We start from the raw sequence: 12794 nt of genomic DNA, 5'->3' as shown, positions 1-12794 counted from the left end.
TCTGCAGCTAATGCAATGCTTATTGCAGTGTTGACTGCTTGTTCAGTACCGATAACCCCACTCCCGTTAAATGTACCTTTTTTTTCCCATCACAAGCTTTTGCACTCACAGCAAGACTCTACTGTGCTTCAGCATATTTAATGGAACAAGCTTTTATACAATATTAAACTATTAAATTAATATTCTATATTGGATAATTAATAACTAGGAATGTGTTACAAGGCATGAATATATTTAGTTTAGATGATCTGATAAGCCACAAGTATTGAACCCCTTTATGTTGCTGCTTTGAAACATATTTCTGAAATACATATTTTTATATCTGTTGCAGATGTACCATTTTAAGAAAATATTGAGTTGTGAAATAGATTCTCAGATTTACAGTAAAATAGCAGCATCATTTGTACAACATAACTCAAATCTGCATCAGTAGAAATATTTAGTTGACTGCAGGGTACAGTGGAATAATACGATATACTTTGACCTTTTGCTGATTTAAATATTTTGCAATCATGGAAATTGCAACCCTGCCCATTTTCATCAAATATGCCAAATTCATCAGTTTCCCATTCTATTTTTATGTAATTTTACATTCCTTTTGTAAATCTGAATCATGTAGTACATAATATATTTTGGAAGAGGAAAGCAGTTTTGTTGATGTATATTTTGATTATTTGTATCTGATAATATTTACTCTCTGATTCTAATTTATTGAACAGTACCCTTCCATAGTCAAAATGAGATTGAAGCAATGGGATTCCTTTTTAAACCCACTGTCTACCCTTCCTTGTACAAGATAAATAATATTAGATCAGTGAAATGCACATCAAACAAGTTCAAACTCTTTTACACCCTCCCCCTTGAAAAAAAGTCAAATCAAATAAAGAACAGGTTGACCCATGGTGGAAAGGTTAGGGTCACAACACAGGATACACACGTAAGATGGAAGAACAGTGAGGGCAGCAGAAGTTACAAACTGATTAAGGACAACATTTAATCTGCTGATAGATAGCATTTTAAACAATACCCAAGTACAAATATGAACTAAAACCACCAATTTCTTGTTGATTAAAAATTATTTCCACCAAATAGATTTGACATGCAGTGTCTACACTTTTCATCTAAGCGTTTTAAAATTATATTCTTTCACAGGGGTTGATACAGGGATCACAGCCTCAACCACCTTTCTAAAAGATTTTTAAAAATTTAATTTTGCTTTTAAAAAAATTAAGTTCTTTTAGCTCCCAATCACTAAGTCACCCACTGAAAGATATGGAATGATGCAATTTTCATGCAAAACCCTGGACAAGGAAAGAAATCACTGAAAAAATCTTAGTATGAAAACCAGAAAATATCACTGGGATACTGACAATTCTGCCACCTTTCCTGGATTAAGTAATAGAGACTCGAAGTTAAGATTTTTTTAAAGTTTAAGTAACCTAGTTGGTTCCAAATGACAGCGCCCATAGTTCCACCAATGGTATAGTATGGAGCCAAACCAGGCAGGAAGGTGCATCATCTGATCTGTGGTAAATTTGCTAATCTCAAGTGGGTGCTACAATTAGCCTCAATATCCCAAAGATTGAGATGAGAAGAAAAAAGAATCCTGCTTCTCATCATGATTTAGTTATACTACAGCTCTGAACCCCCATCATTGATTAATGTGCCGAATTTCACTGTTTAGGTTCACATATGAAGTAGCAGAGGGCTATTAGTGCCTGTTAAATCATCCCCAGAATGAGTTACCACTTTTAGGAGAGGTGAGCATATTAGAGAGAAAAAATAATTGTACCAAACAATTTTCTGTATTTTAGATTTTTTTTGTTAATCAACAATATACAAAATACAGTTTAATTTCAAAAAATGTTTCCAAATTAATAAAGTTCACAGATTTGTATCACAAATTTGGGACACAGTCTGTTCAATTTTTGTTATTCACCTCTCATTAGCATTGAAGTTCCAGCCATACCTTCCAGATAGGGCCAAGTAGTTGTTGCTAAGCAACAATTCCTTCATGCAACATGAAACAATCACATTAATAGACTCGCGCTGACGCGACCAGCTTTCTCTCCACTTGTCTTCTCTGCAAAACATGCCATTGATCCTCGACCCACATTTCCATCGCTGTGCACAGGATGCTTTCTTAAAGATAAAAATTCCTTTAAAGAGGTCTATTTATGGCAAGTGCCCAGCCACACCAAGTGCTGTCCCATCATTCAATTACATTGTGGCCACATCAATCTGACCTCAACTAACATCTTTCTACCCAGTTATGGACCTTTCAGTCTCTGCTCACAACTGCCACCCAACATATCTATGATTACACAAAATACCCTTAATGTACATGTAATTGTACCCTAGCCCCTCTCAAATATAAAACATTTGTGACCCAAGTAGAATACTGATAGTAAGTTATTAAATATGAAGTTTACATCATAGGTAAAGGGGATCTACACAACTTACTCATATCTGCGGTAGTATTGAGTTGTTTGGACATCATTTTTGGATCAATCCAACAGTTAAATGTTTACTGTCAAGTATTTTCAGAAGTCACAGATTTTTCTTCCCAGGCAAGATAGGAGAATGGACTTAGCAATCCTTCAAGTAAGGGAACAACTGGTGGAGACTGGAGGGGCAAGGAGGTCTGGATGGAGCAGGCTTCAGGCAGCAAATAGCCTTTTCACATTCTGGACCTTACATCCTTAGAACTTTTCGTTTTCTTTCAGATGATTGTTGACTTGTATTTCCAGAAATTTTTGTTTACATTTTAGATTTCCAGTATTTGCATTTTTCTTTTTTATCTTCACCAAGATTGAATTGAATTGCTGTTGTAAATTCACTGCAGACAATGTGCCCCTTAAAGCATGTACTGATTTAATCACTTTCATTTTTCTCTTAGACTTGCTGGGTACAGTAAAGGTGGTACCACATTGGTGATGGGGACTAAAGATTATAGTGGCATCAAGCAACTGATACTATAGTGTTACAGGGAAATAATCTGTTCAGTATGATGTACATACACATCTGTTAAAATAGATATTTTATTTTTCAATAGTATTGAAGTATTTTTGTATGCGTGCATACATATGATTCCCTCCTGCCCGTTTGGAAATGCACAAAATTTGATTTAAAATACTGAAGTAGAGATAATAGAGCAGGTATATTACAGCGTAGAGTGCTTGCACATCTCATGCTTTGTGTTCCTAATCTTGGCTGGAACTGTGGAGGAGATGCCTAGCAAAAGGAAGGAGCGAAATTTAAAAGACAACAAAGTGAGGACTACTCTTGCACACTCTAGTGTAACTCTTAACAATTTGATAAAGAGTGGCACTGACAGAGGCTAAGGGCAGTTTGACAGCCTATCTTCTCAGCCAGGGAATTATATAGGGTTATGATATGGTAAATGGTGATGGATTGTTTCCACTGGTTAGTCAGACAGTAACCAGTGGGGACATAGTTATGATCATTAAAAAAATGGTCAGTTTGAAAAAATTTCTTTACACAGACGTTAGTTAGAATGTGGCATTCTCTGCCACAATCTGTTGTTGAAGCAGAGTTCATTATTTCTTTGAAAGGAGAATTAGATAGTTGTTTGAAAAAGAGAAATAAAAAGGATATGGGAAACAAACATAAGAGTAGGATTAGACTAGGTGGCTCATGCAGAGAAAAACACCAGCACAGATCTGATGGGCCAAATAGCCAATTTATCTGCTGTAACATTCTATAGTTTTCTATGAACAGGAGAAAATAAAATAATAGAATACATTAAAAATGAAAAAAGACAGTGGACTAAAAACAATACATGATACTCAAAGCAAGTTTTAAATATGCACTCATTTTTTATATTGTACCACTAAGAATTTATTAGTGCATACACATATTACAAATAAAATATTGTCCACAGCCTTATATAGAGTGGGTGCATTTCAAATGATATTGGAATATTTAAGACATGTACAGTTAAGAATTGGAAGAATTTTGACAGCAGTTGATATACTCACAGCACATTATACCTACTGGAAGCAAGATGGAGTTTGACACTCAAACTGTTATTAATGATCAACACACATTATTTATTATATATATATATATATATATGTGTGTGTTCGCTATTAGAAGATAAAAAGTATACAGAACAATAATTTTCTTTTTATCACTCTTCTCCCTTTTATATCGACAGACCGGCTTCCTTCCAGTTTCCACTCTGACTTCCTTTAATGATGTCAACGCTGCTTATCATCTATCAGCCAGTATGCATTGTGTGGTAGGGGCAGGATCTCCCTCTCCCCCCCACCCCATCCGTGGATTCTTCCTCCCTTTAAATTGCAGTAGGTCGTCACCACTTCTAACCCCTAGATTTTGGTGAGAGTTTTTAATTCTCTATCTCCAACTCCCCTCAACCAAGTGATTTTTTTACTGATTTCCCAAGATCCTGTGCCAACTGAGGCTGAAAGGACAGACAGGCACTGCTCCAGGGCAACCAATGCCATTGTGAACCACCCACTGACAAATTGAGGGAATAAATCAGAAATAACCCAGAAATGTAGAGGGATTAACTATTAATGTAACTGCTGGATTAAGATATTCTCAGTGGTATGCTACAGATACCAATTCAGATTTTCAGGTCTTTTCCTGTTAATCCTGTTGTTTTATAGCGACTCACAGACCTGTGACCAAAACCCTTGGGAGGCCATTACAATGACACACTAACAAGGCTGACTGATTCTGTCTAATGAATGCACAGGATATTGTTAAATTCAGGTACTGGTAGTAAGCCCAGCATATGAAACAAGGGTGGTCAAGATTAACAGAAAATGCTGGAGAAACTCAGCAAGTCAGGCAGCATCTGTGGAGAAAGAAACAGAGTTAACGTTTCAGGTCGAAGACCTTTCGTCAGAACTGGAAGATGTTAAAAGAGTTAACGTTTTTGAGTAAGTACAGAGCCAGGGAAAGGAGGGGGAGGAGGGGAGGAAAGAACAAAAGGGAAGGTCTGTGACAGGGTGGAGGGCAGGAGTGATTAAATGACAAACGGGATGATGGTGCAAGGCAAGGAAGGTGGTAATGGGACAAGTAAAGAAACAAAAGATTGATCAGGAGTAGCTATAAATGGCAGCAGCAGAACCATTACCAGCACTAGCTGGTCACTTGTCATTTTAATTCCGTTTCACACTCCTACTCTGACCTCTCTGTCCTCGGCCTCCTACACTGTTCCAATGAAGCTCAATGTAAGCTCAAGGAACAGCACCTCATCTTTCGTTTAGGCACTTTACAACCTTCCGGACTCAACAATGATTTCAACAACTTCAGATCAGAACTGCTGCTCCCATTTTTTCGGTCAGCTAGTGCTGTCTTGCTGAGCTTCTCCAGCATTTTCTGTTTTTATTTCAGATTTCAGCATCCGCAGTATTTTGCTTTTGGTCAAGATTAACAATGGATTCAGAGCTATATCAGTGCCAGCAAAAAGGCAGCGATGCTCATATAACATCACAGACCTGACTGGGATCGTCCTACTCACCACTTGTGACACAGAGAGTAATTGTTTCTAACTGAAAATTAATTTGAGGCAGTCAGGATGAAGATGGCAGCTGATCGCACACACCCAATGTATCAGGTCAAATTAGAACTAAACTACACACAATTCAGATTGTGGCTGCCATTCTTGATTCAAATGCAGTGAATGCACAGAATTTGTATTTCTACATTGGTTCTACATTTGTATAAAATTAATTAATGAAGATAACGTTTAACTCGATTAACTATAAAGACAAAATGTGGGGCATGAACAGTAAATGTAAAGAAAATCTCAACCATAACTAAGAGAATAAATATGATTTGTGATGCAATATTCGTAGTAATACTTGTTTATGGAGAGAAATTTTATAAAAGGAAAAGAAAAGGAAAAGAAAAAAAAAGAAAACTTCTGTATTATTTTTGTTTTTCCCTCCAATTTATCTCCACTTCTCTCAGCGAAGATGCTGGATCATGGTGCCATGTGTGCTGTTCTCATGATATCTCATCCAGTAGCTGTACTCCATGTGTGAACCTGAAGAGTGAGTGTCAGCAAACTATTTGACACAGAGCATCAAAGACAAGCCTGGTCCTGTCTTCAACTCATTTGAACAGGTGGACTTCCAACAGGAGTCACTGGATAGCGATCAAGAGCAAGACACCTAGCTAATTTTTTTTCACGTCTCTATTCCGGGAATCCTGAGGTCAATTGTGCCAAAGGTACCTCCACCCCAACTGAGATCATCTCAGTGCAGACCAGAGATCAAATATGCAACCTTCCCGATGTGTGTATAGTCCAGTTTCACATTTGGGCAGTGCCTCTGATAACTGAGCCATCAGGAAAGCTCTACTGATTTCCTTATTTAGAATAGTCCCGCTGCAACTGAAATGTGTATATAACCTTTTCTGACTGAGCTATTAGGTTATTTGAACCCAAGCATAGGCAAAGTCACTTGGCGGCATATGGTCAGAATACAACAAGGTGCAGTGTAAAATAAAATATCAAGCAGGTAGCTCAAGGGATCAAGTGGGGTCTCCAAAAGGCGCCTTAATGAATAGTGTATAGATCCTATAATATCCTGGACTATTTTTGCAGTCGAAGCTCTTATGAGTAGACTTAGGGGTCACTCCAGAAAATATGGAAGAGGCTGCTGATTCCTCCACTGCCACAGCAGGATACAGTATTTTCAGATTTGATCTCCCCCATTAGGGTCCAGTATTACTATTGGTGTTTTGTGCCTGATCTTCAATGACCAGAACAGCTTCATCACATCTCCTGCTGATGGGACTGATAATGGGGAGGATGGGGTAAAGATCTAGGGTATATAGTTTTCCCTCTCAATCCTTTTAAAGTTGGATGACCCTGGCATTTATTTCCTAACGATTGTGTAATTGTCTATATTATCATTCTTTGATGCTACAGTGTGAACTGGTGGCCTCTCTGCTTCTCCTCTTCCTTCCTTTCTTTGCCTTGCCAGTATTCCAGGAGTAACCAAACTAGGCTGCACACCAGAGTTAGTTAATATCCATTCCAATGAATTAAAAGACTTTTGTTGCTAGAAAGCACCATTGCGAATAAGTTGATTATGAGTAGGAATTTCAGAGAGGCAGACTTCAAGTCTGTGCACTGTGTACACAATACCATTTTTTTCCTGAAAGGACCATCATTGTTCTGTTTAATATGTTCTCCATGTGACTAGTTTAAAGTACATGATTATATACATACACACACACCTATATATTAATATTATATATGTCGAAATTCCACAGGGGCTCTCCCTATCTTCCACTTTAACTTCAGCAGAAACTCTGGAAAAATGTGAACGCAAAGTTACAATGGGAGATTGGGGGAGATCCCACAGAAACTCCAAGCGATGCTCTTATATTTGTATTCATGTGTATTTTCTAAAAGTTTTAAATAGTATGTATAAAAGTTTGATGTATAAGATAAAGAATACTCATTACTGATTTTAAAAAATCCTTTAATCTGGTTAAAGGAACATTTATAATGCGGGAGTAACTATTAAACATATTTTGCGCTCAAAACCTTTTTGGAAATTACAATAAAGAGAATGATGTCATTGTTCTTTGTGATGAATGAATTCAAAGCTTAAAAGGCTGGAATTATTTCATGATGAAACCTGAAAGAAATTTTGTTTTGCTATTGACAGTTTTGATTTTGCTACTGATGAAGCATAACATGCTTTCCCACAGGGACTATATTTGAGAATATTGAGACTTCTGTGTACACTCTATGCTGAAAGGAGCATTCAAGAGATGAGATTAGCAATTACTTGTTTCACCAAATGTTTAAAAGAACATATGCCTCTTAAGTAATGTGTATCCATATATACACAATCTACAAATAATTAACATTGTGTTAATTAGTCACATTAATTTATGCCACTTTATGAAATTATTTCCTCAGAGACATTAGGAAAGATGCCAGCAATTTAAGTCAAAGCATGTGAAATTTCACTTCAGGTTAAAATAACTGCTTTGACTGAGTAATATTACATAAACATGTGGCAGCTGGGACCAGAGAAGCAGATTGACTAATATGAAGTACTGACACCAAGATTAATTCTGACAATGCAAAGTTGACACAGAGAAGATAGTCAAGAGAGGCTCTCCCTCCCTCACCAAAGAAGCATTCTTACACAAAAAAGTCAGTCCTCAGGTGCAGAATGAAAGGTGGTGTTTTACTTGAGTTATCAGGTATGGAAACAGTAACAGTAATCAAATAATATGGCATAATGCACAGTGTCAGCTGTGGCTCAGTTGGTAGCACTCTCGCCTCTGAGTCAGAACGGTTGTAGGTTCAAGTCCCACTCCAGAAACTTGAGCACTAAATCTAGGCTGACACTCCAGTGCAGTACTGAGGAGGTGCTGCATTGTTGGAGGTGCTGTCTTTCGGATGAGATGTTAAACTGAGGCCCCATCTGCCCTCTCAGGTGGGTATAAAAGATCCCATGGCACTATTTCGAAGAAGAGCAGGGGAGTTATTCCCGGTGTCTTGGCCAATATTGATCCTTCAACCAACATCACTAAAAAACAGATTATCTGGGCATTATCAAATTGCTGTTTGTGGGAGCTTGCTGTGCACAAATTGGATGCCGCCGTTCCTATATTACAACAGTAACAATCCTTCATTGGCTGTAAAGTGCTTTGGGACTTCCTGAGGTTGTGAAAAGCGCTAGATAAATGCAAGTCTTTCTTTCTTTATATTTCTCAAGCACAAATCATGACAGTCAAGAATGTCAAAAGTTCAAATCTCAGCCTTCAGCGTGACAATTTTTTCAGCTCTCAAGAACTAGTAGATAAAGCAATGAATGGCAACAGAGTTTCCACATTCGGGTAGGTTAATATATACAGTCTTAATTCATTGAAGAGTTTTTTGTATCTGATAATCATAGGAATATAGCGCTGGAAAAGATGAATGTGGTCCATCTGGCCAGTCCTAATGTCCAGGCAATATCATATCCCACAATACCCTCCTCCATCAACTTTTTCACCAGATATTTATCCAACTCTCTCTTGAATTTACTGTTACAATGTGCTCCCATCGCCTCTCTGGATAGTCCACTCCTTAAATTCAACACCCTCTGCATAAGGTAGTTAAATCTAAACTGCCGTTTCACCCTTCCTCTTCTCAGTTTTAGGCTACATTCACTTATTGTAGAAGCTGTAGTATTATGATCAACGTTTATCTTGCCTATACCCTTTAGGAACTTGAATATTTCAGTAAGATCACTCCTGAGCCTTCTTTTTTTCAATTCAAACAAATGCAGCTTCTGCAGCTTTTCCATATAACTCAAGTGCCTAATCCCAACTGTCATATTAGTTGCCCTTCGGGTTACCTTCCTAAATGCCCACATCTTTCTCACAGGACACGCTTAAGCACTCGCTACTGGCGAGGTACAGATTGGTGTTACAGAAGGCCCAGGAGAGCTTTTGATCAACTCCAACATCCTCTCAATCAACCAGGGGGGGCAGAGATAAGACAGCTTAGACAATAATGGATACTGTGTAGTGAGTAAAGATGGCAATCTGATCGAGGATTCAGATGACATCAAGGTTTCAAACCATTACCTGAAGCTCAAGATTAGTTTGGAGTCATAAAATCACTATTTGGCATCTGCTATATTCTGGAGTATATTCCATTTAATTTTGATGTGAAAGTTTTATTTTGCTTTTGGGTCATTGCAGGCTGTGTGAAAGCCAATTGTCCATGTGTTCTATGTTTCTGATGCTTAATGATGTTCAAAATTATATTAGATACTGATATAATAATTAATGCAAATTAATTGAGAAATTATTAATTGATTACAAGGACATTCTTATGTCCAATGTAGATATTTTTTTTTAAATCACAGTGAGATGGAGTACTTTTTATTCAAGTTCAAAATAAGGCTGTCTGAATTTTAGTTTTTCCTGTAAATATTGGGAACAACATACAATCGAGTATAACATTTTAGTACATCTGCACAACTGGTCTTTAATCCAGAAGAAAAGTTTTATATTTAGTCATGTTTTTTTCATAATTACATGTTGCAATGATTTGAATACATTTATTATTACCCACTGCATTTTGTGGATCACAAATATTAGCAGGTAAAGTATGTAAATGTGACAGAAAATCAGGTTTTGAAAAATACTGAATCACTTGTAAAGGGTTAAAACAGAGCATCTTTTCATGCAGCAAAACAGTCTTCAGGGCACGGAGGTCTAGAGTTTGCAAACGACATATGTAAATGAGGATTCGATGAAGCGATAGGAATATTTTTAAAATATCAATTCCATTAAGAATATAAATTTATATTGTGTCTTAGGTGCAGAAATGTCATATTGAGAACACTTCAAATAAGAGAAAACTGTGAGAACACAAAATGGAACAGGGTTTGTTTTCTCAAAAGCCGAGGGTATAAGCCAAGAAATAGTAACCATCACATAAATGAGGCAATGCATGTTTGTACTTTTCTCTGCTAGCAGCTAGAATTTTTCTTCTCTGCTCTTATTTAATGCATTTCCATTCCGTTAGAAAGGATTGCGTTAAATTTCTACTTTGATTTCATGAACTGGTGCATTGATGCGTTACTCAGATATCTCACATCTTGTAATGTGAGTGTCACTCCGTTGTACTCTACTAAATGTGGAACACGTGAAATGCAACTGGAAAAGCCATTCTGTAAAAATCATTGGCGCGGAATTCGCTGCAACGGCGATATTGGCGACGAATGCCATGTTAGACTGTTGTGTTCCCCGATCCTCCAGTGATGAATCTGCGCCATAATTTGCTGGAAAAATAATTAGAATATCAGGAGCGGCGTGGTCAATGTCTGATACACATCCAAGGTACCAGGCGGGACCTGACACAGGACGGAACAACAGGTTATTTAATGTTTCCATAAAAGTAAAAAAGATAAACGATTTCTGCAGATTTCCCATTTTTATATTTAAAAAATTGATTTGTATGAATGGAATTCGTTTTTGTCTTATTTTGTAATGAATTCTCGTTGCATATAATCGGGACGGTGTGAAAGGGCACTAGTCTCATAAATAAGGACCGCTCACTGTTGCAAAACTTGGTGTCTGGTTAATTTCACTTCTGACAGTCTGTCTTGTCAGTAAGTGGCTGGTGGCTTTATTTTAAACAAAGTTATGACATTAAAGTAAAGCTGGTTTGATAGAAAGTCTGAAGCTGTTAACTCCTTGCACACTTTTTAAATAAATCAGTACAATCCCTTGACATGTAAAGTAATCAGGTTATTCCAAAATAGCTGCATTTGAGTACAACTCTCCATCAACATTTTAAACCCAGGAAACTTCATGCAAACTGTGTCAAAACATTCTGAGTGATTGAATTCTGATCACAGTGGCGTTAATTCAGCATTCACAATCTCACCATTGATTTTAATGAGGGGCAGAGATATGATAATTAGCTGTACAAAATTTTCAGAGAGGGTTTCTGTGGAGCAGCGCAAGAGTCCCAGCAAATTATGGAGTGGCATACATAATGGAACAAGTCACTCACGCCATAATTTGTTGGAATTTCCGCATCTTAATGATGGTGTATGCCACAGATGGGCCATTTCCGTAGCGCAAGATTTCAGCAAATTCGGGCCCAACATGAACAGTGGTGCTGAAATAAGCCGGACTCAGTGATTATCCAAGCATGGGGTCGATGGGAGTCAGAGCCACAGGACTTGTTTCTTTCAGGGCTTGGCTGCAACTTTAGGTTGTGTCTTAAACGTAATTCAGTGAAACTTCCACAAACATTTTAGGTCGGAGATTCACGATCGACCTCGTTGCATCTTATGCTGGGCTCCCCCCTGAGGTTTAAGGGGGAATTTTAAGCCTCCCACAACAAGCGAGAGAGGGGGTTAAATTGCTAAAAATGTGAAACTCGACCCCTAACCCACCATGAACACGCCTACTTCCAGTTTAACGCGGTGGGTTTGGGGGCATCTGATGAACCCGCTCTGGAGAGGTGGGTCAGTAATTATAATATTTAAATGAGGCTCCGTTACTTAGATTTTGGGAGCCATTTAAATTTAACAGCTGCGAGCCGGGTTTCCCAGGGCTTGGGAAACCCGGCAGCTGAAGGGAGGCGGGAGCTGCCGGATCCAGCGGGTAAATGCTTTTCCAGAAGTGCTTGTGGGCCAGGAGGAGTACGAGTGCTTCCCCCCGGCCCCTCAAGCAAACCTTCTGCCACGATCTCTCCCTCCCTGCGATCGACCAACCAGCCCTGCGATCTACAGACCCTCTCCCCCCATGATTTCTTCCCCCCACCCCCCGACCCCGCAATCTCTCCCTCCCTCGCTCCGAGCAAGTTTTCCAGCCTCTCAATCTGGCCAGCTGCTGGGCGGGAAACGGAGTTTAAAAAATGCTAATGAGGTCCTGCCATTAATTTTGGCAGGGCCTCTGCCTTCCCGGTATTTCTGGGTTTCCCGGCCGCAGACACGCATCCCCGCTCCCTCCCCGTAAATATCGGGGCTTTGGTCTTTTAGCGACACTGAACTGCAATTCCATTCCTCGCAAGTTTGATTGATACCTGCAAGTTCACCCCATTATGGTTTGAAAAAACATGTATAGAAAGTCTCTCTGCCTCACTGATAATATGTCCTACAGTATTACAAGCCAGTATGCATTTCTAAAATTGTGATTGCCCAATATGCCATTTTTAGCATAGCAATCACTAAATAGATGTCACTTTCACATGGTAGCTACTACATCAGCACAACAACTTGCACTTATACAGCACCTTTAACATAGAAAAAATGTCC

The 12794-nt window shown here is 38.4% G+C and overlaps 1 protein-coding gene across 5 annotated transcripts in view; it reads right to left on the bottom strand.

Moving 5' to 3' along the window:
- ldb2a (LIM domain binding 2a) overlaps positions 1–12794 on the bottom strand; it is a 458572-nt gene that overhangs the window by 102259 nt on the left and 343519 nt on the right. The window lies entirely within an intron of this gene.

The sequence above is a fragment of the Heptranchias perlo genome, chromosome 1, assembly GCF_035084215.1.
Source record: "Heptranchias perlo isolate sHepPer1 chromosome 1, sHepPer1.hap1, whole genome shotgun sequence".
Classification (NCBI taxonomy): domain Eukaryota; kingdom Metazoa; phylum Chordata; class Chondrichthyes; order Hexanchiformes; family Hexanchidae; genus Heptranchias; species Heptranchias perlo.
Note: the sequence above shows the minus strand (reverse complement) of the source record. Positions and strands in the feature narration are given on the sequence as shown.